Here is a 27,355-nt window from a genome sequence, read left to right as displayed (position 1 = left end):
TTGTCGTAAATCTTACTGCTGCTGCCATGGCCTGCCAGCGCTGAGTCATGGAAGTACTGCAGGAACCGTTTCCGCAACCTTCTCGGGACCACGACTCGGAAAGGGGATGCTACCGCCTCTTCCTCGTCAAGTTGGGGGATGTAGCGGAGCAGCGTCATACTTGCCCTCAGCGTTCCTGGTGCAAGCTGCGCTGCTCGCAAGCTCCTTCAGCACCCGCTGGCAAAGACCGTCTGCTTTCTGGGCCTCGATCAGCTCTTCTCTACTGACCGCTACTCCCCAAGACAGATTTCTTTCTGCCTCGCTCCTTGGCAGGCGAGCGGTCACCGCCACGAGCTGCTGTGCTTCCCTTCCCTCACAGCACCGTGCGGGACCTTTGTCCGTCTCCTCTTTCTCCAAACCGGGCGCGACACTCATGTCCGCCCTCTCCTCTCTAACAGCGGTGACGCCGCTTTCTACAAAGCTGGGCTGCGCCTTTGAAGCGCTTCCGCCAGCCTTCCACGGTGCGCGCGATAAAGCATCGGCCACCTTGTTCAAGCTGCCCCGGCGGTATTCAATGGCATACGCGTAACGTTGTAACGTCAGCGCCCATCTCGCGAGTCTGCCTGCGGGGTTCTTGAGCCTCTTTAACCAAGACAATGCCTGATGATCTGTCTGCACGGTGAAGACCGCTCCGTCTAGGTAGATGTCGAACTTCGACAATGCGAACATGATCGCCAGGCATTCCTTTTCGGTCACGGAGTAATTACGCTCCGCCGATGTGAGCGTGCGACTAGTGAACGCGACAGGGCGCAGTTTGTCCTCGTGTTCCTGTAACAAAACAGCTCCAACACCGTAGTCACTAGCGTCTGTCTGCAAGACAAACTGCTTGTTCAGGTCGGGGAGGCGCAGACTAGCGGTATTCGCTATCGCGCGAGCCAAGGCAACAAATGCGTCACTCTGTTCCTTGCCCCAGACCCACTTCGAGCCTTTACGCAACAGCAGGTTCAGCGGCCTTGCAAGCTCCGAACAGCACGGGATGAATTGCCTGTAGAACGCAACCATCCCCAAAAACCTCTGCAAGCTTTTCACATCCATGGGGCAGGGGTAGTTCAGAATTGCCTGCAGTTTGTCATCATTCGGTCTCAGTGTGCCATCATCCACGACAAAGCCCAAGAGGTTCACTCTCTTCGATGCCAACTGCACTTTCTTTGGATTGATGGTTAGACCGGCACGTCTCATTCTATCGAGAACGGAAATCAGGTGAATGAGGTGCTCCTCAAACGACTGTGAGAATATCACAACGTCGTCGAGGTACGCCATGGCGTAGTTGAACCTTGCATCGCCCAGCACGATGTCCATCAGTCGCATGAACGTGCTCGGGGCATTAGACAAACCAAACGGGAGTCGAGTAAATTCGAAGAGCCCGCAGTGGCAGGTGAATGCGGTTTTCTCAATGTCACCTTCGGCCACCTCAATCTGCAGGTACCCTCTGCTTGCATCTAGGACTGTGAAGAACCTCGCGTTCCCTAACGCGTACATCACAGCCTCAATCGACTGAAAAGGGTATGCAACCGTAGGCGTCAGTGAGTTGAGATTACGATAATCAACACACAGCCTGACCGATCCATCTTTCTTCGGTGCTAGAACCACGTGACGCCCAGGGACTTTGTGAGGGTCTCACCGCACCGGTATCAATCATCTCGTCAAGGTCACAGTCGAGAAGCTGCCTCTTATGTGCACTTAACGGCCTCGGGTTACATTTGAAAGGGCGCGTATCACCCGTCTGAATCTCGTGCTGAAGCAGGTCGGTTCTGCCTGGTTTCTCCGTGAAGCAATCCGAAAACGGGAGTAAAGTTTCCGCGAGCCTTCGGTGCTGACTACTGGGTCCTGAGAAAGACGCAATAATCGCTTCTAACGGGCCACCGTCTCTCAGCATCTCGAGGGAGCTCCCCTGCCTTTCTGTCGCACAGGTGTGGACACCCACCTTTTGTGCCGGACAGCCGGGCAAGGGTGCGCTTTCAAAGGGAATGAGGGGGGCGAGCGGGCTGTAACGATAGCCATTCTCCCCCATGTCGAGCACAATGCCTTCGCTCGAGAGGAAATCCCTTCCCAGAATTACTGGTACCGACAAGCCAGGCAGATAGACGAAGCGATGTCTCCGCTTTCTGCCGTCAAAACGCATCATAAGACGCACTGCTCCCTTTGCCTTTGCCACCCCAGCTGCTAAGCTTAACGGTGTTTCGGCCGGTCTGACATGGATGTTACCTATCCGGCAGGCCTCGTACACCTCGTCACCGACCAATGACAGCGTTGAGCCCGTGTCTACGAGTGCGGAGTAGCATCGACCCGCTAACTGCACTAGCATAAATGGGCTTGAGCGCGGAACGACTCCCTGAGCTCTACAGGCGAGCGGGACAAAGGCCTCCCCGTCGCCGGCGCGGGAGTTCTTTTCCTGACTAGCGCCTTGACAACCATGAAATTCTCCCGCTGACGGTGAAAGGCCAGTGCCACCAGACATCACCGCCAGCGCCTGGCGTTTCCCTGCATACGCCTAGCTTGGCACTCGCGTGCCATGTGGCCAGGCTGGTTGCAATTCCAGCAAAGCCGGTCGTTCACCCGCCGCGTGGACGGAGGACCCCTCGTTCCACACAGTGGTTGGGGACGACTCTCCCCTTTCTCCGCGCCTTCCTGACGCTCGCTCGGCACGCGGCCTGTGAGGCCGGCACGACGCCGCTGCTCGAACGCATACGGGTCCAGCGCGCGAGGGACAACAGGGGGTTCCGCCTGCCTTTCCACGGCCATTACCTCGGCGCGCCGAGCCCTCATCACGTATTCTCGGCCTCCATCCCATGCGCATCCCGGTTCTAGCGATTCAGCCGGCCTGGGGGGCGGCTGGTAGCGCAGTTCAGCCAGTAAATCCGCCTGCACGGTCTTGGCCTCCTGCGCTAGGGCCTCAAGGTTTGTAAAACTGCGGCCCCGCAGATACGGCTTGAAGCGTGGATGGCACTGCCTGATCACACGCGCAACCTGATCTCGGTCGGTTGCCGTTGGATCTGCCCTCTTGTACAGCTCTTGCATTGCGTGTACGTACTCGAGGAGGCTTTCCTCTGGGTGTTGGGTGCGCAACGCGAGCTCCTCCAGCATCCGGCACTCATAATCAGGCGGCAAGAACTCGGCGCGGAAACGGTCTTTGAAGTCCGCCATCGACTGGAAAGTCGGCTGGCAGCGCCTCCATCGCGCCGCGCTCTCGACGAGTGCTACAGGCAGGACCTGCCCTAGCATCACGTCATCTGGGGCGCCCAGAGCCGTCTGGTAGTCGTCGAGTTGTAGTAAAAACTCGTTGACTGATTTCGCGTCCGTGTACCCGGAAAAGGAGGGGACCTCCATATTTATCCACGGGCGTGATGTTGTCGCCGATGCTGCGGCCTGGCTGGCGCCTGCCACCGAACCGAGCTGACGGGCTAATGCGGCAAACATCTCAGTCACCTGCCCCATTACGGCCGCCGCGTCGGCCGTCTCACTACCGGCTGCTCCGCCATCCAAAGCCGTGGCTGAAACATCCTTTTTGGGAGGCATAGTTCGCGCTAACTGTCCGGCTAACTGCTCATGGCAACAAGAACATTCATATACCCAACAATCTATCTACAAACACACGGAAATACACAACAGAAAACGCCCGAAAACTACATAAATAACACAAAACCTCTAACAAATTCAAAACACTGCACAAGTCGCTACCCCGCGAACATTCCGCCTGACCCGCTCCTTAACCCAAGCGGTCCGGCGTGGCTCTTTCCGAGTCGTGATCCCAAGAAGGTTGCGAAAACGGTTCCTACAGTACTTCCATGACTCAGCGCTGGCAGGCCATGGCAGCGGCAGTAAGACTTACGACAAGTTATGCCGTGTCGCGACCTGGCCAGGCATGAGAAAGGATCTGCTGGGATACGCCCGTACCTGCCCAGTATGTCAGGTAGCCAAGCCTCGGGCGGGCAAGCCCGCTGGCATGATGAAGGCGGTAGTTAGCAACTACCCGTGGCAAGTGGTCGCGTGCGATATCGTGGGACCCCTCCTTCAGTCCGTGCACGGAAACCAATTCATCCTGGTAATAACGGACCACTATTCCAAGTGGGTTGAGGTTTTCCCCCTTAGGAAGCTTGTGTCGGAGCGAATTTTGGAAAAACTGTCGGAGACTTTCACTCGTTTCGGTTTCCTTTCCGACCTGATTACAGACAATGCTTCTTATTTCACAAGCAAAGTCTTTGTAGACTCTTGTCGGGCGCTTCAAATCCGCCACAGGAGAACGAGTCCCTACCATGCTCAGAGCAACATAACCGAGTGGGTGAGTCGAAATCTGAAGAGCATGCTGGTCGCGACGACCGAGCAGCACAGAGATTGGGACGCGCGGCTGTCCGAACTGACGTTCGCTACAAGGACAACCGTGAACAGGTCAGTGGGCATTACACCAGCTTACCTGAATTTTGGGAGAGAGATCGCTTTTCCGCTAGAGAATGCCCTACTCGACACGGCGGGGCCCGCACCCCCTCCACTTTCGCAGTACGCGGCAAGGCTCCGGGAGCGCCTGGAGGCAGCGCAGCGCGCAGCCCGCGAAAACCTCGATGTCGCACGCATGGAGCAGGCGGATCAGTGCAACAAAGGTCGCCGTCACGTCGTTTTCAACACGGGCGACTTAGTACTCAAGAGAACGCACCCACTTAGTAACGCAGCGCGCGGTTTCGCCGCGTCGCTAGCGCACAAGTGGGCTGGGCCGTACGAAGTTACGGCACGGACTACGCCGCTCACCTACCAGCTGCGGTTGTTGACAAACGGCGAAACAGCTGGTCCGGTGCATGTCGCTGATTTGAAGGCTTTCCACCTTCGCAAGGACGATGGCTGCGAAGCGGTGGAAAATCAGCGCGATGCGGCGATCTCACCCCCGGGAGGACGAGCAGGTAGCAGTACGGTTCGCAACCGACGCTACGACCTGAGGGCCAGGTAGCACCCGTGGCTCGGACTCCAGAAGGCAAGGCAGACCACCGTCGAACGGTGGCCGCCATCGCGGCGCGCCACCCAGCTGGCGGCAGGAGCTGCGCAAGTGGCGCAGATTCCACGGCCACGGTGGCCCCCACCGCCAGTCTAACAGCGCGCCTAACCACTGGAGAGCCCCTCCCAGTGGTGCAGGCCAACGCAAGAGGGCTAATAGTGACCAACCAGCGCAGGGCCCTCCTCAGCGCCCAGCCGGCGCTTCAGTCGCCGAGCAGCCGCAACCCAGGCGGCCCAGGAGCCACCGGCCACACGTACGTGTGCAACGACGAGGAGCGGGCCGGCCTGTGCTCGCTCTGCAGCACCTTCCCCTGCTGCGCCACTGCAGAGGGTCAGCCCGGAGGAGGCGGCCCTCCGCATCCTCCAGTCCAGCCGCCCAGACCTGCTGTCCCCGGCGGCCGGGGAGCTTTGCAGGGCGCTGCCGGCAGGGCCCCCAGTGAAGCCAGGCGCCTCGCTCCCCCAGGCGGCTCGTGAGGAGCCCATCCAGCTAGCGGTGAGCGGCTCCCCGGCAAGCTCCCCTCCCCCCTTCGACAACACCATGGATAACGACCCGGACCCGGAGGTCATCGAACGCCTACTGGCGGACCCCGGGAAGGACGTTTGAGGGGGGGGGGGGAAATGTATGGTCTGCTCACGGGCAGCTCAAATCCCGCGCCGCTCACCGCGGGTAGCCTCGACCCCTTCTTCCCGAGTGGTGGGGCGGGGGGAGCGAGGCTAGGAGGAAGCCTTCTTAAGGCGCGACCGCGAAGGCTGGCTCTCTCTCTCTTGGACCAGCCCTGCCATAGGACCACCTGACCCCGCTGCCCCAACGACGACCGACCCCCCTGCAATGTGAGAGAATAAACCTTTTAGTACAAAGACCTGCCTCGAGTCACTGCCTGTGCGTCCCCGCGCAGAGGAATCGCCCACACTTTTCATCACCACCACCAATCATTTCAACTAAGCCACACTGTTGGAAGCTGCACTTGGCGGACTGGCCACTATTTCAAGAAAACACCTGTCTGGAGAAAATATTTTCTGATAATCTTAGCGTTGACCAACTAAATGAAATTTTTACAACTTGTACCATTGCGGCTGCACATCTAGCTATTCCTCAGTTGTAAGTAGTGCGCCAAAACCACAAGGTTTGGTATAACCAAGATTTCAGAGAAGCAAAAGAGAAACAGTGTAAAGCCTCGGGAACTTTCCGAAGGTACCCCACACACGACAACCTCATAAATTTTAAAAAGGCGAGAGCAAAAGCACGGTGCATACGTCGCAATGCTGAGAAAACATCCCGGAGAAACTACTTATCATGTATAAATAGTTCAGTTACATCTTAAACAAATGCGGAAACAAGTCCGCAAACTAAATGGAAGCTTTTCTCCTTTCACAATTCCTTTTCCAACACCTCTGGATACACAAACAAGCATAGAGGAACAAGCAGACATCTTAGGCGAACGTTTCTCGAACATTTCTAGTTCTTCATACTACACAGAATCATTTTAAAGTATAAACATTCAGTGGAGAAACATAGACTTCCAACAATTGGCTGCATAAACGAACCATACAATGGTTTAATCACAATCCAGGAATTAAACAAAGTTCTCTGAGCCGGAAAAAAGACCGCGCCTGGCCCTGATAATATACATTACGAAATGCTGGCACATCTTTCCCAATCGTCTGTGGAAGCAGTTTTGAAATTTTTCAACAAAATATGGGTACTCGGAAAACTACCAAAAGCCTGGAAGAAAGCAGTTATTGTACCATTCCTGAAGCCTGGAAAGCAACCAACATCCCCGAGTAGTTACAGACCAATAGCCCTTACCAGCTGCCTCGTACTGAATATAAGACTACTGAATATAAAGTGTACTGAATATAAGACTACCTTTTCTCCTTCAATCTCGTGAGTTTAATGACATACATCAGTGCGGTTTTAAGAAAGCATGCTCAACCACAGACCATTTAGCCCGCCTAGAAAATACTGTCCGAGAAGCTTTTGTACACAAACAGCACTGTTTTGCAATGTTTTTTGACGTCGAGAAAGCATACGACACAACCTGGAGGTTCGGCATCCTTCGTGACCTAGCAGAGCTTGGCATCCGAGGCAGGATGTTAAACTGCCTAAATGATTTTTATCCAACCGTTCTTTTATTGTACGCCTAGGAAGCAGAAAGAAGCCTTGCAGGTTATGATCGATGGCCAGGAGACGCATTATTCCTGTCGTTGACGAGGACGGTGCCAGAGTTCGGCAAGGGAACAGCTACGCGCACTCGACATCAGGTACCAGCCAGCACCAAACAGAGGCAAGGAAACAAGGCGGAGGACGAAAAAAAATAGTTCAGTTCAGAAAAAGAAAGAGAAGAAAGGTTCAACAAGAAGATGTTACTGTTGAAACTCCTCGTTGCAGCCGTGGAATCGCAGTTTGCCTAAGCTGTGCAACAAAATGAATAAAGTGATTCAAGATGCTTCTGACAGATGTTTGTTCTTGCACTGTTTGTTCCTGGCAGCAGCAAAATATGTGTGTGCACTGACAAAGAGTGTGTGTACAAATCAAAACACCAACTGGGCAGACAAAGCACACTCAGCACTGCTTCATGGCGATGGCCTTCCGCATTCTTTCACACTGTTTCGCAGTGCTGTTATCAAAATCTAGGTCGTCGTCATCATCGTTCTGCATAGCCTCCAGTTTGGGCAGCTGGTCCAATTCATCAAGAAAATCTCTCATCGTTGCACATATTGTGCAGCACACATGCAGCCATTATAATGAGGCAGCATTGTTTAATGCTTGCAGCTTCGACAAAGTACAGTAAAACCTCATTAAAATGTACCCACTTAAACAGTACTTAAACAGTCCAATCCCCGACTCAGCGCCCATTGAACATAATGCATTTTGCATCCGCATAAATCGTACCAGCTTATCACGATCGTATTGGTTAGCACATACCATTTTCACTTTTCGTCGCACTCCCACGCGACGAATTCACGACAGTAGCACCAACTCAAAGGACGGTTCGGCTAGCGACGCGACAATCTTTATAGATACCGCCAACGGGACGGCAAGCCAGAGAGTCAATGACACATCGGAGCTGAAGTTAAGGGAGGACACGGGTCTTCAGGGCCCGAAAACGCGAAAAAATTGATTTTCTGAAAATGGCATTTTCGAAATCTACAGTCAGTCTTCTACATATCTGCGAATTTATTCATTGCCTGAGTCAGTATTTTTTCTGTAATTCCATTTTACAAGGAGCAAACGAGCTGAATTCGTGCATAAAGTTGCGCAAAAACGGCGTTTTTGAAAAAGCGCAGCGTCCATTTTGCGGCTATGAGCGACTCCATCTTGGTCTCGTTTGAAAGAGCGATTTTTCGTTTTCAATTTCCCGCCGTGTTGCCTGCTTTTTGCGCATTGGTTGATGAGAAATGTGGCGACAAAAGAGAGTCACAGCGCGCGCTTCCATTCGTTGCTGAGCCCACGTCACTAAAATCAGCTCCTCTGATTGGTGGATCTCGGCCCGTCTCGTCTGCTAGGCTCATCAGACCGCAAGCGAGGCGCCATTTTGTCAGATGAGCGTTGGTACTGAAAGTTTCTGGGCGATGTCGCAGCCACGGGGCAAATTTTGTACGCACCACAAGTTCGGCAAGAAAAGAAAAAAGTCAATCGCGGACAACTGCAAGAAGCGTTCTGCAGTGCCAGAAAGCAGTGACGACATGCCTGCTGCTACGACCTGTGCCGGGGCAGCGGCAGCCGAGAACGAGCTAAGCCTACCAGTCCTGGATGCATCGCCCGATGTTCGGAACAGCGGGCGCGTTCGCCACGACACAGCTATGCTGACGTCCGCAGATCTCGAAGAGATTAAGACCAAGGCCGACGCTAAACTATGCGAGATCGCATCTGTATGTGCTACGGACTGGAAAGCGGGATTTCTTGAACATGTGAGTGACGACGCAGCTGCCCCATCCAACGATACGAGGTTCGTGATCGTGAGCCTGGAATCGGTGAACGCGCTTCTCCACCATGTCAAGTGCAAGGCGTGTGGTGCTGATGTAGCGGTTGAAAAATCTGCGCGTGAATATGGACTCGTTGTGAGTCTTGTTCTTGTGTGCGCAGTGTGCGGCGACGTAGCGTCGGTGTGGAGCTCGTCGCGCGTGAGCGGTGATCAAAACGTGAATCCGTTCACAGTGAACAATTCTTGCTTCGCGTGCTATGCAGAGTACCGGCAATCGCCAGACAGCGCTCAATGATATATTCTAAGCCATGAATATATCACATCGTGGCCTTCACATGAAGACGTGGCAGCAGTACTTAAAAACGAAGCTGACGCCATCGGCGGTGCGTGCTGCGAAAAAAGTGACTGCCGAGTGTGCGAGCTCCGTTAGGGACTTGTACGCGGAGTTGAACTTCGGAAATCCGGACAATATCGCGGTCTCGTACGACGGGACATGGATGACACGCGGTCATTCTTCTCATATTTGTGTAGGCACAATGATTGAACTTTTTTCGGGCCTTGTATTAGACTTTGTCGTGCTTTCGAATTTCTGTGCCGCTTGTGAGCGAGGGCCAAAAGAGGATGACCCCACCTACTTGACATGGAAAGAAAATCATGTCTGCCAAAAAAATTCAGAAAAGAAAGCTGGAGAGATGGAGGTGGAGGCTGGCCTCATATTGTTCCAGAGGTCACTCCAGCAAAACAACCTGCGCTATACCACTGTAGATGGTGACAGCCGTACATTCTTAGCTCTGCAAGAAGCTAAGATGTATGGCTTCATTCCTATCAACAAGGAAGAGTGCATAAAACCATGTCCAGAAGCGCATGGGCACAGCTTTCCGCAACCTGGTGGCCAAACACAGAGACAGTCCTGAGAGAATCAGTGGTAAGGGCAGGTTGACTGGTGATCTAATAACAAAGCTGACCTCATATTATGGCCGGGCAGTAAAATCACATTCAGGGGACGTAGAGGCTATGCACAAGGCTGTGATGGCGACATATCATCACGTGACATCAACAGACCTTGCATCAAACCATAGCCTTTGCCCAACAGGCCCAGACTCCTGGTGTCGCCATAATGCAGCAGAGGCCAAAGGCCTGCCTTCACCCAAACACCACTACAATCTTCCACCCCACGTCAGCAAGGCTCTTCTTCCCATCTGCCAGCGCTTGTCGGACAGGAAGCTCCTTCAGAGGTGCCAGAGAGGAAAGACGCAGAACAGTAACGAAAGTCTGCATGCAATGATATGGGCACTGGCACCCAAGGTGCGCCACGCTTCTTTGTTCAGCATTGAGGCAGCTGTGGCTGAAGCTGTGCTAAAATTCAATGCTGGAAATGAGAGAGCCTCGGCAAGCATTCTGAGAGAGCTCAAAGTAGCTCCTAGCACATGCAATATGCGGCGCATGGCAGAAAAAGACCGGCGCCGACAAACTGCACCTGTGCACAAGCGTGCATGCACAGAAAATGTGCAGCAGGCATGCAAAAAGCACCACTTGGGAGACAACATCCAGACAGATTATATGCCTGGAGCATACTACAGTCGACGACCGATTTTTCGGACTCTCTAGGGACCGCGAAAACGACCGAAAAATCGGGCAGTCCGGAAAATCAAATTTCACCGAAAAAATCACGAACTTATTACCACTATGCCGGAGAAAGCGGCCAATTGTATTGCACACATTCTAAAGCTCCTCATTACTTTATTTCGCTGCGCGAAATACCGTATAAATGTGTATAAGGGCCGCACTTTTTTTTTCCAGATTCGAGGGCCAATTTTCGGGGTGCGGCCCATACACGCGATGTGCGAAAAAAAATTTTTTTTAAAGTAAAAACACACCAACTAGGGAATGAGCGACATTTATTCTACGTTCAATCGTCACTCGCGAAATATTTAGACTCCTGAGCTGGTGCTGCGCTCTGGTGCACGCTCATGCCAAAAGAAGCCGCGCAGCATGTCCGCTGTCAACGCGTAGCCGTTGTTCCGAAATTCCATCACATAGAGGAGCAGCTCTTCTTCCAGTTCAGGAAACTCGCACGGCTTGCCTCGGAAAGCGCGCTTTTTGCAGCTTGTGTTTCTCTTTTGGTTGCACCATCATCAGACGCACTTCTCGGCCACGTCGAATTTCCCGCCCGCCGCACGCTTACCGACCGCGTTCGAGAGCTAACTCCCAGCCGTGTAGCTTAAGGTGCTTGCCCATTGCGCTAAAACTGCGAAGCTCGGCGGCAGCACGCGAAAGCCACTATCACGGCGAACGCGCTAACACGCATGCTAAAATGCCACGAAAGGCTGGAGCTGGCGATACTGATGCTGATGTGAACAGCGGAAAATCGCGACGGAGAAAAAAGTTGGTGATAATGATCACGGCGCCATCCATAGACGGCACTTGGAAGCTCCGGTGCGCGCGCGTGGCCTTCGCGAATGGCGCAGCGCCGGAGCAGATCGCGGCCGCGATATGATTCGGCGGGTGCGCCCGAAGCGCGCTTCGATCGCGGAGGCTGCGGTGTGCGCGTAGCCTCCGCGATCAAGCGCTCCGCGATCGTATTCGCGTTCCGTGTTCGGGACTAAAGACTCGGCACAGATGAGTTCCGTGAACTCAGACTACGGTTCAAGTTCGTGCGGCGGAAGACATTCAAGGACAGTACGAATTCGAAAACACGCGAGCGCAATGTGCCGACTCGCGCAGAATTTCAGCGTTGCAAGAGGCTCCCTTTAAGCTTGAATTTCGTTTTGTTTGATCAAGTTTTCGATATCTACTGCAGTCTGAATTAATGAGGTTCCACTGTACACATTATATGGCGCCTTGGGTACTGGCGGCGAATGCGAACGAGGTCCGAAAAATGGAGTGGTCAGTTGCAGTGCGTCCGAAATTTCAAGCGCTCTTACACATTGGGTCTATGGGCCATGTCGCGGTGCCGCGAAAAAGTCCGAATAATCAAACATGTCCGAAAAATCAGGCGTCCGAATTTTCCGTCGTCGACTGTAGTCCACTTTCAGTGTAAATATGTACATATTTTTCAGTGTTTTTCAATAAATTTCATCTTAAATTGTTTTGCCTTGTTTTCTCAAAACACAATCTTTTACTGTTTGCAAAGTTTACTTTCTTACTTATCACGTTCAACTATTACAATCACAATTACCGATCACGTTACCGATTACCAATCAAAATTATCGAATTTCAATCACCAATAATTGTCTAGGTTACACTGAACGACATACTACGCCACTATATACACACCATTTGTTTTACAAGAAGGATATCTTGGCTTCTAGAGCAGATACAGCAATAAGTTTTAGTGAAGCATGCTTCTGAATGATTAAAGTATACAATGTTGGGAACAGATTTCTCAATTTCTGCTAATTTTATTGTGCACACTAATTAAAACTGGTCATCAACCAGTCTTCCCTACACTGAACTCCAGCAGGCTCTAAAACAGCTAATATTGGATTAATCAAAAAAGTACTTCCTATATTGCATTGCTTGTACTGTATACTATCTAGCCACACATTAAAAACTGTTTTCTGATCAGTGGTATTTTTTCTATTGTTCTTGCAAATTAAGGAAATAAAATGTATAATATATTGAAAACTAACTGACATATTGGGAAAATAATTACATATTTGAAATCAGCATAAACAACTGATTAATACTGCAAATTTTCATTGCATTTAGTCCAAAAATAAAAAAAATGTTCCAAGACCCCTGTCCCCCCTTAACCGAGTGCAACCCCACTAATCGATGATGACAATGATACAACTAGTGCCATCTTTGAGGGTTTTTTTGTAGCAGCAGCAATAACTACCCATGGCCTCCGCGACAGCACGCCGCCGGAGCCGATCGCGGAGGCCACAAACTAACACAGTGGCATGGCAGTGGCACATCCACCCACCTCCCATAGCGGGCCCGATTTTGAGCCAGTCCACGCGAACCCCCCCCCCCCCCCCCCCACTTCGCGGAACTCAATGGTTCAGACCTTATTTTGCCTCCGCCCGCTACGAATGTAACTGGAGGAGGATTTGGCACTAATGGCGCTAGCGTTTGTACATTCCTGAACAACGGCCGCGCTAGCGTCAAGCCCGGTCAGCCTTCACACTTGTGACGTTTCCTTGAGCAAAGTGCGCCGAAAGGCTGAGATTTCGCAGTTCGCATCATGCTAAAGCTTGGACAGAAGCAACGGGTGCTCAGCATAAAAGACAAGTTGGAGATAGTCCATGCTATCGAGAGTGGAGCGAAGAGATCTGTGTTGGCATGCGAGAGGGACTTATCGCTGACAACTGTTTGTGGCATCTGGAACGCCAGGGAAAAGCTGCTCGGCAATGTTGCCGTGACTGGGAAAAGGTGTCGAGTACGAGGCTCAACATTTCTGGATGTGGAGGAGGCGCTGGTGCGATGGCTGAAAGCAGCTCAGGCAAAAAATCTGCTTGTTAGCGGACCTCTCCTCACTGAGAAAGCCCGGGTTTTTGCCTCGCAGCTGAACCACGACAACTTCGTGTGCAGCAGTGGCTGGCTGGTGAGGTTTAAAGTGAGACATGGCATCAGCACAAGGACCGTAGCTGGAGAAGGTGCCGCAGCTGACGTGGATGGTGCAGAAGATTGGAGGAATGGCCAGCTGGAACAAATCTTGGAAGGACTAGGCCCCTGATGATATTTTTAACATGGACGAGTCCGCGCTGTTTTTCAAGCTGCTGCCAAATAGAACGCTTGCGTTTAAGGGAGAATTGTGCACCGGCGGCAAGCATGCGAAGGACCAGATTTCGGTTGCATTCGCAGTTAATATGTCAGGAAGCAAGAAACTGCCGCTTCTTGTCAGTGGCAAGTCGGCGAAGCCGAGGTGTTTCAAAAGCGTCAGACTGCCATCAGGAGTCTTCTACAGAAATAATACTAAAGAGTGGGCAACTGGGAAACTGTTTGAGGAGTATGTGTGCCTCATTGACCACCGTTTTGAGGCAAAAGGAAGAAGTGTTGCTATGATTCTTGACAACGCATCGGCGCACGACACACTGGATGATCTGAAAGCTGTGAAGTTAGTGTTTTTGCCACCGAAAACTACAGCGATCACCCAGCCCTTGGACCAAGGGATCATTCGAGCTGTTAAGCAGCTGTAACGAAAAAACCTGCTGCGCAGGATGCTGCTAGCTCTCGAATGTGACAAGGTATACAACACTGACCTGCTGGGCGCGATTCACCTGCTGGAGTACGCATGGTGACACGTCGAGTCTGCAACGGTGCAGAACTGTTTCAAGCATGCAGGTTTTAGTGAAGCGAGTGACGCAGACGACGCAAGCGACATCACAGACCAAGCTTGTGACGGCGTGCTCACTGAAGTTCTTGAGAGGGAAGGTGCTTCAGAAGCCATTACCTTCACAGATTTCAGGGACGTCGACAGCGAAGCAGAAACTTCGCTGGACCTCTCCGACGAGGCCATTGTTGCCTAAGTTGTGACCGAAGTGTCACCAACCGACAGTGATGAGGACGACGTAGAAAGTGTGCGTGATTCGGGCCCAACAGTGGCAGAGGCTGCGTGCACTGTAAAGGCTGTTTGCCGAAAAAACGGGGACTGGCCGAGAAGCTGGCTCGCGGCCTAAATGAGTTTGAGGCTGCTGTTGTCACTGCCAGAACAACGCGGTGTCAAACGAAGATTGCAGACTTTTTCGGTGCAAAATAAAGGCTGCATATTTTTTTTTTTCCTTCTTTCAACTACTACTGATTTCTGGTTTTGTTTTTTGGCAGGTAAGTGGGTGATTTTATGCTACTCCTGTTAAGCGGTACTACTGTTTAGTACGTACTTTTTCAGTGTTCCGGACAACTGCGGTTTAACGAGGTTTCCCTGTATAGCCTCCTGAAGCATTGTTTCAACAAGCCAAACTAGTTCTCGACAGCAACACGCTGTTGCGAGTGAAATTAGTTGAACTTCTTTTTCCACACTGGAAAGCTGCTCCCACTGTCGCGATAAGGAGTCAGGAGCCATGGTAGCAGCAGTTAGGCAGAGTCCCCAAGGTTGTATCCATCGGCGCACTTGTCAGCAGCATCTTCGAAAAATGTGCTCTCACAAAGAACCCTAGTATTGTGTGTCGAGCCCGGAAAACCGATGAAGACATCAATGAGCTTGTTGCAATCATAGATGCCCTGCAGAATCACTGAAGGATATTTTTTCCTGTTATAGTAAGACTGCTGTGACTCGGCAGGTTTGTTGATTTCGATGTGGCAACCGTCCACGCAGCCAATTGTGTTCCGTGGTCCCTTGCCACCGGCTTTTGCTAAGAAGGCAGCCTTGCTGTGCTCTTGCTGTTGCCGGTTCGGCCAGGCGATGACAGACGAGCTGATGTTGTTCAAAAAGTGCACATTTCAATGCACATTTGCACAGACGACACAGAAACATCAAAGCAGTCTGATAGCAAGTACATGTTGCTTTGCATGCCCAAGTAACTAAGAATGATAAGGCACATTTTCTCTACACTTATTTGCGGACAGCCTCCTACAGGGTGTAGAAAAAATGGCGATATCTTAACGGCACCAAAAAAAGAATCAAACGTACCCCATGAGAGACAGAAAAGACACTTGAATTCGAAGTCAAAATCGGTGTTCACAACATCTTCGCAGTACCATGGTACGCGGTTCCCCTCGATCCTCACTAGTTTCATTGCGATCATGCACAAGTCATCAAACTCCTCTTCGTCGCTATCGGAGTCCATCAGGTCTGGCTGCCAGCACGACAGTAGGCATTAAGCCGCCATTCATTTTTTTTCCTCAGAGCAAACACGCATACAACAAAGAGGCACGAAACAACTACCGTATTTATTCGAATCTAGGCCGATAGTTTTTTCAAAAAAACGAGATGTAGAACTCTTATGTCGGCTTAGATTCGAGGATTTCGTTTCGAGGTTTCGTATTCGTAAAATACGAATAAATGTAGCACGCAGGTGGCGCCCCCACAAAACGCCAACGAAAGACAGCACTGTAGCCGTTGCTATCCGTAGCCGTTGCTATCCGTAGCCGTTGCTATCCGTAGCCGATACTGATCAAAGCACACATGAGCACTGGCTGCCATTTTGGCCTTGTTCTGTTCTCGTGCGGTGGCGCGAGCACATTCGCAGCAGTGAAGTTTTCGTGCGTGGTTTTTATCACCAACACCATGGCACCAAACAGGCGGTGCCATTATAGTGCCGCCTTCAAGCGGAAAGTTATACTCGCTGCAGAGCAGTCGTCAAATCTTCAAGCCGGGCGGGACTTCGGCGGCTGATCCCGGGCTGGCGTTGCATATGTCTCCTCGCCCAAACGCCAGCCCGGGATCAGCCTGAGCGGGTTCCTGGCAATAAATGTCGTTTGCGTGCTGTACCTCTTGTTCGCAGTTGTTTTTTCGGCCGGCCTACAATCGAGGTAAGTTTTTTTGTTTTCTGTGGCCTTCAATTTTCGGGTCTCGGCTTAGAATCGTGGCCGGCCTAGATTCGAGTAAATACGGTACCATCTGCCGAGCGCAGAAAAAGCAGAAGGCTTGCACGTCATCTGCACTCCGACGTTCATTTATGTACGGCGCTAGTGTCGCGCTGCGTCTGCACTGCTGAACTGGCGCTGCATGAGCACGGCACTTTTTCTGAACTGACGTGAACTGGTGCACATCATGCAGGAGGAATCGAACGGACCTATTGTCAGTATGTGCCAGGTTTCGTGTAGGTGATGCTTCCCTTGACAAACGTCACAAGGCGGACGGACGCCAGAGCAAATGCCCTAGGGAAACAAGTCCCAGGAGGCGTTCAACAAAGTCAACACTAGGCTAAATTCTGCAACGGCACTACGCACACCAGACCCCATGCGAGAATATGTTCTCGCCACAGCCTTTGCCGTCGACGCGTCTAGCACAACTCGACAAGGAGGATAAATAGTGCCCCGTGGGTTTCTTGGAAAACGCCGAGGTGTGGTTGTTCGGCACTAAGGTGCAAGTGATCACCGATCATAATCCCCTCTGCTACTTCGCCATCAGCTGTCCGCATAGCGTTAAGCTCACTTGATGGAAAACTGGCTCTGCACAAGTATGGCCTCACAAGTGAATACAAAATGGGGGGCAACAAAGGCCAATAGGCTTGTGGGTGCCAGCTAATCTTTAAGCGAGATAACTGGGTTAGGAAACAAATGCAGCTGTAATTTTTTTCTTTCTTTCTTTTCCTTGAGTTATTTACGGTAGAACAGGAAGAGAGGGCTTTGGCTTCGCACATGGCGTAGTAAGCCATCGGGTGCTCCCAGCTTCTGGAGCTCAGGCTTGTTGAGCTGTTTTTGTGTGTTGTGTTGCATGCCAGGAAAGCCATGCAAAACAGTCGGTGTGAAGGTGTTGCGTTCGACGACGGCAAGGGCAAGCGGAAGACCCCCTCCAACCCATTCATTCCCTTTGTGCATGACTAGACAGGCGCCTGTCAAAGTACTTAAGACAGGGCAAAAGCGGACTTAATTCTGCCAGCACTAAAAAGGATCTGTTAAGGACTTGTGCTATGAAATGCTAATCGACATTTTTACGAAGTGTAATTGTCAATAAATGTCTCTGTGCATCATTCAACAGCTACATTTCTCAAAATTAGGTGGTTTGACTCATACGTTTTCCCGGGTAACAAGTTTTTCCCAGAATTTTTATTTTTAAATATATCAACAAGGTTTTACTGTACCTAATATGTTTGAAAGCAAGTAGTCTATTTTCACAGCAACTTCATCCAAACCTCTAACATAAAAACAATGCTGATTCCAGGGACCAAGATCAACCGATCAGTAAGCTGACACGGTCGCATGGGTTTGGCCGCTCTGGCATCTTCACACTGGAGGAGCAAGGAAACTCAAAGCTACTCACAGCTGCCGCAGTGTCTATCATGGAGACTGGTGTCGATACCATGGCATGATGCGCTTCAAAGCCACAGATGTCCGCCATGTCCTCTCTGAGGGGGAGATCCAGTCCTAGGAGTAGTCTCCTCACGGGAATGGTGCCTTGGACCGAGGTTGCCGCTTTCTGAGGATATGGCAAGACACAGGCTGACATTAATGCCTTGAAGTGAAACGCCAGCAGCGATACAAACGTGAAAATTTAACTGTCAGAATCAAAATGATCAAAGCTCTCGGCCAAGCCCTGCTTAAACAAAATGTGGGAATTCCCAGGCATTAAGTATGTGTTGTTGACACAAGCTGACAGCACTCTTCAACTGCATGTGTAATTATTTCCTAACAGTAAAACCTCACTAATTCCGACTTTAAGGGTGTGGAAAAAACGTCCAAATTATCAGAGTGCTGAATTATCGAATGGCCCCACAAAACTGCCAAAAACCATTCGCATGAAAGCGAAATTTATTTTGTGGGAACCTGGGCAACCGCTGTCTCCTTTTATCGAAAAAACTGCGCGACAGCAGCGATTTCTCGCAGTTCCATCAAATCTTTTAAATCGTGTACGCCAACGGGAGTGGTGGAACCAGAATCGCTCCACACTGGTAAGGTTATCCACGACATCTTTCAGTGTCCAAAACAGTCACGCTGGAGCTTTCTCGCGTGCGGCGTCACATGTGAGGAGGCTTCACCGCACAAACCGCGAACAGCTCGTTACGAGCATGGAGTTTCGGCGCACTGGATGAACGGAAATACCACATGGATTTGGAAGCCAGGGAAGCGTGTGTTGGTTCCGGAGCGGCAATACACCTTCAAAAAAACAAACAAAGATAATCAAAACAGCAATCGCTGTACCAAGCAGTGTGCGGCTTAGCTGGCTTGCGATATGCGCAGCCGACAGCTGCCGTCACCGCGGGCTGCCGGCGACTGGAAATGAAGCTCCGAAAACTATGCTATGCAGCCGGGACTCTCTCGCGGCCTAGCAACAGGAACCTGCCGACCGTCAACACGCCTGCCTTTGCGTGTAGATCAGAGGAGTGCAGGAGAAAATGTAATACACAATTCGGGCCTGCGGACCAATATCTGAACGACTGCCTGTCGAGCACCTCATATCTTGCCACGGCGCCCCTTCAGGGGCCCGTTCGAATTGACTGATGCGAGCTCCACGGCATCCAAATAAACGAGCTTCCAACGCCCTAGACTAGTCTGGATGTTTGGCAGGACACCGGCGGCAGTTCGAATTTATGAATAAACGAGGATTTACCGCAGCAGTGCTGCCCCTCGTACGTTCTTGGTATCAGAATGGAGGACGGTTTTCGGCACGGCACTGGCTTCCAGATGATGACAGTATCGATGCGTGTCTCGAAAACTGACTTCAGCGCAGCTCCTCCCATGTCTTCATTCAGGATTAACTGGTGTGTGCGCAATTTCACTCCGATTTAATAAGTGCGTGGTGCCATTAACTTATGTACATCTTTGACGGGAGGAAGCTGGGAGGATGAATTTCTGAATTAACTGGAGCCGAATTAACGAGGTTTGACAATACGTCTTGCTGAAGAAAGCTGACAGCACTCTTCAATTGCATTAGCAATCATTCACAAATAGGCTAGAGACCTTGTGAGAGCAGGAGACTGCATAACTTGCCCCTTGAAGGGAAGCAGGATGGTGATAAGGCAATGCACCAATAATAAAAAAACTGCACACTGAAAGAGTAAACAAAGGAACTAGCTGCCTAGGGCATACACGGATCGTCTACACAAGATACATATGAAGGGAAAGACATGCACGAAAAGCAGACATTAAAAGTGCATCTTTTTCCACACACTATGAGAGCGACACAGACTGCTGGAGACCACCCTGCCAGCAGATGAGGTGAGGCCAAAGTTACTGGGGGCACATGCCAACAGCAGATGGCATCCCAGGTGCCATTCAGTTTTGCTTTGTTGATGCCAGCTGGGGTTTTAATACAGCAAAAATTGGCAGTGGTTTAGCTCGGGTTAAACCTGGAGGATTGCAAAAGCAACGAGGAGAGAGAGAGAGGCAATGGAGAGTGCGCGGCAGCGGCGGCGACTGCTCCTCGCGCATGCGCAGTATGGCCTTTCCTCAGCTCCGCGAAATGGCTCGGCGACTCGCGTAGTGTTGCTTTCGCAACAAAAATGTTTACCATGCACGGCTGATAAGTATTAAACATTCATCACCGAGGTGTCAGCAGTCATTCCTTGTGTTATACTGTGCTTCCACAAGTTTGTAGACACAGCAAAAAGTAGCACACTGGTAACTGCGGCAGATATCATACTCCTAGGGTGACTATCAACGTTACATTAAGTTAGTACTATCATCATGTCAAAGTGGTGAAATTAGCAAACCATTACTGCCTGAATACCAGTGTAGCCCTTTGTATGGCACCACCACCGCCTCAGCGGAACAGCGCTGCCCGCAACAAAACGCACGTCAACGGAATGTCGAGGTAGCAGAGCGGCGTAGCCGGTTGCATTCGGCGAGGCGTACTAGAGCACGGCTCTACCCGTCGTTCTGCAGTGTGACTTTTAAAGCTTAAGTAATCGCACGGAGTTTTTTCGAACAGACAATCTTAAAAAAGGGAACAGCCTTTATGGGGCAAGCCACGTGCACAACATGTGCAAGTGTCAAGGCACAGTTACACGCATATTCAGTGAGTGCATACCACATACGAAGCTGAATGCGCCAAGCTACGACGTCGACCTGGAAGTAAGTGCATCTTCATTTCTTCGGGTAACTGTTATAATACACAAAACTGATTTTACATGCCGTATTATTGCCTGCATGCAGTTGGACGCATCGGGGAACATAACTGCAGCAAAGTGCCCCTATGAAAGCCGGCTTGACGGCCGATGCAAACATGCTGCAGTGGTCGCATGCACCGAAAAATTCCTACAGTGGAATACAACGGTTCCTCTCATACCGTAAATCTGAACACATCTTTCAAAAGCAAGCTTGTTGGTAAACATCGTGAAATAAGGTATTATTACATCAAGAAAGTGTAGCACCTAACGTTTATCTAACTGAGCATCAGGTTTCCAAACATCTTTTTTTTTGCTTAAGATTGCAGATGTCTTTTGAGAGCACAGAAATCCTATGTAATCAAGCTTGTTGGTAAACACTGTGACTGAGTTATTATTAGTACATGTTTCAAAGAATAAAAACTTCCTCCAGCTGACTGTCATACATTTTTAAACTGAAAACTAGCAGCTTTGTTACTCTGCCTGCAGTTAACAGATATGATTACTTTGAATGCCCGCATCTCTCAAGCTCCCACAAGTTTCCATTCCCTACGTTTGAATAAATGGGAGATGCTTTACTTGCATTGCAGTGAAATGGCTGTCGCAACTTGTGCTCTAGGTTCAAGAGAAGCGCTCGACATTTTTTAAAAAAGACACAGAGTGACGTTAGTCAACACACTTCATCAAGAAAAAAACACGGTTCGTCAAAAAAAAAAAAAATGTCACCAGCATATAAAGATTACCACACAGTTCTTAAATGTGCACAAAGATATGGCTAATGCTTCTTTATCATCTTTACTGCCACCTCAAAAGTCCTGCTTGTAAAGTGTTCCATAGGAGCAGAAAGAACTAGCCACCACATTACGCATGGTTTCTGAGGAACAAAAAAATTGTGTTTCTTATGCAAGTAAATATGGTATTCCAGGCTGCATGTAAAGAAAGCAATGAAACTATTTTTTTTTTTTTGCTGCTAAAATGTTCTATATACATTTTAGTGCAATCTTACAATCCTGGATATTATTCTCAGCACCACAGCTTGGATCGCATCTCAATTCACTTGAAATAGTGATGCTTTGCTACATCAATGTAGTAAGAGTGTTTTGCTTTGTTGTTTCAACTTTGAGTGCGATATTCTCTTAAGTGCTTTGTACATACTTTTGTTAATGTTACATTCAACCTGTATCCTGTGTATTTCTTTTAATTACAGTTGTAATGATTTGTGTTCAGTCTATTTTTTGTACATGCCATTTGTATTTTTAATTACACTTGTACTCTGCTAAAATCACCTGATGGTGATTGCACTAAGTATAATCAAAAATAAAGAAATCAGCAAAGAAACCTTTTAGTTCCATATAAATATTGTGCGGCAGCCATTCAGGCTGCAACTGACACCATGACACCCGCGACTGGACAAAAGAAAAGATACTTGCAAGTAGGCTATTCAGTCCTAGAGCTGACAAGACATGTGCCAGCAACATGTGCCACGCATAACAATAGTTTAACAAGGTGCTGGCACAACTCATTCACCAACAGGCTCTTATCCACCCGTCCATTGCCAATCAAAGAATGAATAACACAAAATAATTCCGCTCATTTCATTCCGTCTATAGTGGCATGGAGTGAAATCTCAACTGGCGTCCGCTATTATACCACAATAGTTTTTTGTCCTGATTTTCTGCACAAGCTGTATTATCACCTCCACATGTTCTTTGAACCCCACCACTAATCATGACAGTGAGGCCATAAAAAAGTTAGCGTTCCATTTGCAGACCAAAAGCTTTCCACTTTCCTGCACTGATACGATGATTGTACGCCATGTGTTTATGAAGGCATGAACCTGTCATTTATACTCATAAAACTGCATATATTCTTGTGTTTCTGAACAGCCCTCCACTTTAGTGCTGTCTAGGATGCTTTGAACCCAAGGAGGATATATAGTTTGAACCACGCTTTGGTGCATACCGGATGCATGGCCCGCGTCACCGAAATGACTGCCAGAGTTTGGGGGCTCCAGCAGTAAGGACGGAGGAAGAAGTAGCACGAGCTATACGCAGTGGCCCGAAGAACACGTTTTGATTCCCGCCACCCTTCACCTGAAACGCCGCTCGAGCTTCGACACGTGCGCGGGAAACATGTCACACAAAAAAACAAAGAGCAACAATCAATTGACAGCTGCAATAAACTGCGGGGGTGTTGCAGAACTGGGCAACAAACAAGAGACGTAATTTAGAAAAACAAACCTTGACTGATGCCGTCCTTCGCTCTTCATCAGACAACAGCTAATAGAGGAGGCGCTGGACCAGGTGTGGCGAACGATGGCACTGACTGAACATGGAGTGAAAAAAAAAAAAATGGCACTGAACACACAAGCCGCTCACCACGCACGCGCGGCGCGGCGGGTGCACCTAGCGATTCCCCAGGCGCTCTAGGGAGAGGTCGAGAAAGGCGCGCTGACGCCACGTCCGGTTGAGAACGAGGGCGAAGTCAAAAAACGTCACGGAGAAGCGCATCCCATCGACCAATCAGCGTTTCCAGCCTGCCGTCCCGCAAACGCTTCTATTTTCTTGCCCGCCGACTCCAAGCACGTGTTGCGGGGGCAGCGAAAACCCGCGACGGGCTGCGCAAACCTGGCAGCCGGCGCGCGTAATTTGAATGGCGCTAGCAGGACCGTGAGAAGAAAAGATGAGGTGGTGCACTATCAGTATCAGTGGCAAAAATGCGCGTCCTCTGAATCCCTGAATCGTTCAAAATCAGTTGTCGTGTCCTAAGTTACTTCAGTTGAATTTCATCTTATCCGTGGTTAGAGCGTGCACAGCTGCTGAGCCCGAGGAGTTTTTTTTTTTCCTTGCACCATGCTATAAAGCGCCCGAGGGCACGGGAGCAGCGGCCGCGTTTCGGTGATTATTACGGGGTTGATGAAGAGAGTGCACAGCGCTGCAACTGTCGCCACTGAAAGGATCACTGCAACGACGCTATGAGTATGAATGGAACAGAGGAGAGGAGGCGGGCCCGGTGGATAACAGGTAAAGGGAAGGGCAGAAGCGAGATGAAGGCGAAAGTTAAGACGCCAGTGACGTACTCAAAATTTTTTTTCTGGAGGGGCTCGAGGGAAGGGCAAAAAAAAATGGAGGGGACACTTAAGCTTCGCGATAGCCTTAATGGGTGGGTTAATGCCCATATATGCCGAGTTGGTCGTTCTCAACTTTACATAGATCCTTGGGAGTTCTCATACCACTCATAGAGCAGTGGCACAGCGGTTAAGCGATGAGCCACTGCCCTGCGGTAGCCACTGGTAGGTAGAGGGGTTTTACCAGTGGGGCTTGTGCGGTCCAGGTTGCTCAATTCCCGAGCAACCTCTCGCGTCCAATCATTAATTTAACTGCCACCTGCCACAGTGAGAAGTTTGCTCACAAGCCGGTGCACGGCCAGGCTGTGACGACGCCACAAGGAATTGCTCCTCCGAGGATTTTTCAGAAAACTCACAAGGATTCATTCTGCAGAGCGGGATCCTTGACGATATCGCGTTGAAATATGGAATATCGTTGGTCGCCGGTAGAGTATGAAGTAACAAGGGCGATTTTCAGGCGTCCCTTTTATATTGCAAAATTAGGAATCCGTCTTCCTGGGTGCGTAATGACATCTGCTCGGCCCACTGCCACGGCACTGCAAGAACTGCTTGACTCAAACGTACAGAACTGCTTGACTCAAAAGTAACATCGCCTTTGTTACGCTTCGCCTTCGTCCTGAAGAAAAGTCCGCGCGGTTGCAGTGGAATGCCGACTAGTCACGAAAGGCACGCGGGGTCAACGCCTGGATTAGCCCCGGTAGCGGCGTCAGTAATCCACCTGGCCAGCACAGCTCTGCAGTGCGCCCGGGGGTCAGCTTAGGTCAGCTGAGTCCAGTCTGACAGCGGCGTCCGTCTTCCGGGAAGAGGTTTTCGGCGAGCGTCTCGGGGAGCGCACCTAAACATGGAGGAAAAAGTTTTTTTCCTCCTAGAATAATGCGCCTAAAGTTTGCCCCCGCTGCACCAGCGCCGCCCTCTCCCCTGGCGGTCATTTTCGAACTACTGTACGGGCACGTCGCCGGCGGAGCTGCTGCTGCTCGCACTGTTGGCACTCTCCCTTTCATTGTGAGCACGCGCCGTCCTGCTCGCGGGCGCACAAAAGAGGTGTTGCCGCTCGCTGTGAGGCATAGCTGGAATTCCTAAGAGTGGAGAAACTTGTTGTGTGGGGGGTTGTCACAATAGTTTTCTGAACATCAACGGCCAAGAGCTGTCCGTGGAATTCTACAGATTTCCTGGACATGTCCTACATTCTTGGAGAAAAAAATTTACTATTTTAAAATTTTAACGTACAGTAATGGAAATATTGAAGATAATGGTCCCATAATCTTAAAAAATTTTCATCGCTCGTATTGAGCAGTTGTCGAAAGGAAAAACGTTACTACTGGAAAAAAAAATGCAAGCCTATCGATGGGAGATTGCTATTGTGAAATCCTCCAGTATATTGTCACGTTGTAGTGACGGCAGTCCAGCGGTCAGGAAGACACCAGAAATACTTGCAAACGAAGCTCTTTATTTGGGCTGACTTGCGCCCGCAAAGGAACTGACTCACTCGGTGGCGGCGTAGAAAGAGAAGTTTATTTTATCTGTCATAGCATAGAAAATACAACAAAACAGATGAACTTAATTCTCTGATCATTCAAGCACATGCGCAGTGACGCAGCACTGAGCATGTCAGTAATGCAGTAAAAATGCCGATACTCGACCGCCGCGCAGGACGATAAAGTATGTCGACCATTTGCGCAAGAACTCAGCCTCGCTCATTGACAGAGCGTCCATGCATGCTTGTTCAAAGAGGCGCGTGCGCAGGCGCTGCAACATTGGGAACATTGTTCTTTGCGGACGCCCATTTAAGGATGCCACTCCACGCTGCCGCCACAAAACTAACATGCCGACACACAAGAGCATATTTTGAAACACTTCGGGAGAACTAGTGCGCGCTTCCAGGCGGGTTAAAAACATGCGTGACACTAATGTCCAAAAAGTGCGCGCAACTACACACTCAAACATTGCGTGCTGCAAAGTTTCAAGCAGACCGCACTGCGGGCATCGGGCGGAGGGCGCCACGCCCCACGCCGCAAGGCGGTCTCTTGTGGGCAGGACCCGCCAGCCTCGCAGCCAGCCGAAGTCCCTGACATCTGCAGGAAGCGTAGCTGAGGTCAGTTGGCGCCAGCGTGCCCGTCTCGTTTTCTGGAGTTGTTCGCGGGTCAGCGCAGCGACCGTTAGTGCTTCACACATTCTGGAGGGTGGGGTTTCATCAACATCCAGATCGGGCACGCTGGCAGTCAACGACGTCAGTGTGCGACGCACATTAACGAAAAATGCCGGCGGCTGCTCGGCTGTAGGGCCAACCACGTGTTGTGAAAAAAACACGTTACGCGCTGTACCCAGAAAATATGTGAGGAGTGTTCTCCCGGGATAGTCTGGGTTGCGTACAAGATCTCGTACTCCTCGCAAGGCGAGCACATTGCACATGGTGCGGATACAAGGTATACCAAACCCACCCATGTACGATGGAAGGCGCATGAACATTCGTGACACAAGTTCGGTTTTGCCCGCCCAAACGAAAGAGCCACAGGCCGAGGTTAGCCTGCGCGCAAACGTGCGCGGTGGGTTTGCGACGCGGGCGACAAAAAAACATGCGGCTAGGATTGTGGACTTAACTATATAGCAGCGCTCTGCCATTGAAAGGCGGAAAGTTGACGCCACCGAGAGGCGTTTCTCAGCGTTCGTGCGGAGGTTAGTCCAGGTTTCGCGGGCTACTTCTCCGCTGGCGAGGAATACTACTCCCAGGACTTTCACTCCCTGCACCCACTCCACCTCGCCCGCAAGGTTCGGTGTGAAGGTGCCAAACCTTAGTGCCTTGCTTTTTCCCCTGTTCAATAGGGCCCCAGATATCTCGCTGTACTCGAGAAACAGCCGCGAAAAAGTGGCGTAGCTATCCTCGTCCTTAAGGAAAAGCGACACGTCATCGGCGTAGGCCGATACCTTGATTTGGCCCTGGCCAGGCAGAGGGAAGCCGCGTATGGATGGGCTGTCGTTAATGCGCCGGATGAGTGGATCCAGACACAACACGAAGAATGTTGGGGAGAGAGGGCATCCTTGCCTTATGCCCCTGGTGACTGAGAAGGGAGCGCTCTGGTGGCCGTTTACGGAGAGACGAGCATTCAGGTCTGCGTAAAGTAAGCGCAGCCTGCTGACAATTTGCGGAGGGAATCCGAAGGCTTCAAGGACTCCGAACAGATACGAGTGTTCCACCCGATCGAATGCTTTCGCCTGGTCTAGTGAAACAAAGCACCCGCTGAAGCCCGTCCTGCTGGCAAATGTGAACAGGTCTCTAGTGAGTGCCAATGCATCAAACACAGAGCGGTCAGGCACGCTGCTGGTTTGAGCCCGGTGGATTAGGTGAGGTAGGATCGTCCGCATTCTTGTGTTCAGTAAAGATGTGACTATTTTGTAATCTGCGTTTAAGAGGCTTATGGGCCGCCATGCTTGCGGGTCGGAGGGGTCACCGCCCGCTTTCGGAATGAGTATGATGCGACATTCGCGGAAAGAGTTTGGACGTAACCCATCCGCGAGGAAGCCGTTGACCATCTTCAGGAGCGCTCCTTGGATCTCGTAAAAAAAGTTTGAATAAAAACTTGTTGGAATGCCGTCTGGACCGGGGGCAGAGGCTGCATTCATACTCTGCAGGATGG

At 50.6% G+C, this 27,355-nt stretch overlaps 1 long non-coding RNA gene and 1 pseudogene across 1 annotated transcript in view; one reads left to right on the top strand and one right to left on the bottom strand.

Annotated features, from left to right (window-relative positions):
• The window catches only part of LOC149367885 (uncharacterized), a 147,285-nt gene extending 124,324 nt beyond the window's left edge, over positions 1–22,961 (bottom strand). The window contains exons 1-2 of the long non-coding RNA XR_016285200.1: positions 22,837–22,961; positions 17,815–17,970 (exon numbers count right to left, since the gene is read on the bottom strand). This is a non-coding gene — a long non-coding RNA (uncharacterized LOC149367885). The remainder of the gene's footprint in view (positions 1–17,814; positions 17,971–22,836) is intronic.
• Positions 8,544–10,553, top strand: LOC149367886 (uncharacterized; annotated as a pseudogene).
• Positions 22,962–27,355: the final 4,394 nt, after the last annotated feature.

Source organism: Amblyomma mixtum, chromosome 1 (assembly GCF_055824585.1).
Source record: "Amblyomma mixtum isolate Tamu chromosome 1, ASM5582458v1, whole genome shotgun sequence".
Lineage (NCBI taxonomy): Eukaryota > Metazoa > Arthropoda > Arachnida > Ixodida > Ixodidae > Amblyomma > Amblyomma mixtum.
Note: the sequence above shows the minus strand (reverse complement) of the source record. Positions and strands in the feature narration are given on the sequence as shown.